Raw genomic sequence first — 2,816 nt, forward strand, 5'->3', positions numbered from 1 at the left:
GCTACAAAGATAAAAATTTAAATGAAAAAAGTGTTAGTTTATGTAGTATTACTCTGAACGTAGTAAATAATAGATAAGAATACTTGAAGAACAGTTCGAAAGTTAGAGAATCTAGTTTAGTTTATTATCAAACTAGAATGGATGTGAATTACCTCATAAATACGGTCGTATAGACCTGGAAGTATAGAGGGATTCTTCAAAATAATGAAATGAGTTATAATTTAACCATATTAAGAAATTAATGAACAGTCTAAATATGAAACTGTTCTGTCACTTAATATTGTTTCTGAGTGGCATAGTATATTCCAGAATATTCGAATATGTTTAGAGACACGGTTCAACATGTAATTAAAAATAAAAGTATACACAAAAAATGTTGCTTACCTGCAAGTAGTCCTTAACGAAGTAATGATCCAAAAAGAAGTTTCTTAATTTCCGAGGAAGTCATCGCTTAATGCAAATAGATAATACAATCAGTTTTCTAAGCTATGAAAAGTTCTCACAAATTTAGATCAGCAGCATCAACTTAAAACTATCAATCATAAATAAAGAAATATAAAATTATGAGGTATACAGTGAATTTTAAACATGAAAATTTTTTTAGAGGAATACTTCTTTTTAAAATACTGACGATATAATATCTTTATCAGCGTGGGTGAAGAACATTTAATAAATAAAGCAAATTATTACTGATTCTACATCATAAAGAGAATATTTGGACACAACCGTATAACCTTTTTCTTTTTACCCCACTGCCATACCGGACAGTTGTTTTAGGAGGTTATTTAATGTTTATTTTAATAGTGAAAAAGTACATGTTCATGCTACCTAGCGGTGATCACTGGAACTAGTTTCTATGTAATTACATAGTTAGTTTAGCCTATTGCCGCTAGATAGCATTGGCATGACCTTAATACGTCTATTTTTTTTCATTTTTAATTTTAAATTAAGAACAGAATGTATAGAATTTCTAATAAGGTTGCTCAATTTCTTTAATTTAAATATAAGGACTTCAATTTCTGATTTATTCTTTGATTTTAAATAGAGCAAATACCAAAATAATAAATTTATAAATTCCACTCTTTTCAAGAGCTATGTATAATAGAACCAACCAATTTTATGAAACTATAATTATGGGACAATAACATTGGTACAACAAGCGAGGAAAATTCTTAATAAATCTCCATAAGATGTATTGATATTTCATTATTTATAAATAACATAAGAAAATTTCCATAAGTAAATCAATAAAAACTTATTTTTATTAGAAGTTGAAAATGTAAAGTAAAAGGTTGTCTACAAATCTAACGTTGTTCTTTCAGCCATGCTAATTCATTGTATCCAACAGTAATCTTCTAATCCATCAATCCATCCAGCTAATCCATCAATCAACAGTAAGACTTCAATCTTCTGCAATTACTTTATGCTAATATGAAATACATTGAAGGTGATAATAGATTGGCTCAAAGGTGCCTTCGTGCTTAAATGCACTGCGGTCAAACTTTTATCGGATGACAATATCATTCACTACTTACTAAAAACTTCACTCAGCTTGATACCGAAAATTTAAATTTTACTATTAATTGTGTCTTACCATTACCACAGGAAGACTGCAATTCTTTCTAGAATAAAGCGTCTCAACCTGTCTTTTAAATTAATCAATATAGCGTTTTACATTTTTTTATTTTTTCAATGTGTCCAATATTCAATCAAAAGCTGCTTTAATTAAAGTTAAGCAAAGAAGAATTCCCAAACTAAATTTTGTTTTTTTCAGCGCTTGAAGCATTGCTCTTATTGAAGACTAGAATAACTGCAAACGGATTACTGAAACAAAACAGCATTTACAACGAAATAATAAAGATTCTCCAGATTACCATACAATAACCAGATCGAAAAGTGGGCAGACAAGACAGAAGACACCCCAACCAATGATGTAAAACTTTGTAAATTGGCCCTGAAGTATCGGCATAATAAAGTTTGTCATGACTGACACTGGCATTAATTTTCTCATCCTATTGAAACTATGATTCAGTCACCAAAAATTATGTACAGTAATTATATAAATTTAGTTAAGAGAAAATCATGACATAGTTCACCTTCTTGACGTCAGAAATCGGCTACGACTATCGGTAATCTCGTCTGGGTTAGATACTAGTTCAGAATTGAGCCAACCTTCTTTCTTTCAGCTGTGCAAGTTTCAATTGATAAAAAGAAACAGCTATCGAAGCCGTTACTCTGCAAGCAAGTAACCAGCTTTATTTTTTGTGTTTTACAATTGGTAAAAACCACGGTTCATTGTTAGGAATACATTAATAAAAGTTTACGAGTTAATTGACAATCAAACAAAAAAAATGTCGAATTAAAAAATCTGCAAAGATAGCAATAATTCCTAGTAGTGGGATAAAAAGCAAATAAATTTTTTAATAAAATACATTATTTAACAGAAATTTATATAAGATGACATCTCTGAACAAATCTGATAAAATCAAGATACTTGATGACGGAAAAAATAAGAAGTTATCCACTCAATCTGAAATGAGAATTTCAGATTATTGAGTCCTTGACAGTTCATCATTTTTTTCGCTAAGGTTATATTTATATCAACCCACCAATTAATTTTACACTACTCTTCTAATCATCTCTACTTAGAGATAAAAGTTGATTAGAGTTATACATAAGATTCACTTATAAGGAAGAAGATAATTTTTTGTTTTTTAATTTAAGGCGTGTCAAAGGTTGTAGATTATTGAAAAATCATTAAAAGCTTTTATACCAATTACAAAACTGCTTTTTTTTTTTTATTTATAAATTATAAA

This window comes from Rhodnius prolixus, unplaced genomic scaffold, assembly GCF_049639745.1.
Source record: "Rhodnius prolixus isolate KJV_2025 unplaced genomic scaffold, Rpr scaffold_7, whole genome shotgun sequence".
In the NCBI taxonomy this organism is placed as follows: Eukaryota; Metazoa; Arthropoda; class Insecta; order Hemiptera; family Reduviidae; genus Rhodnius; species Rhodnius prolixus.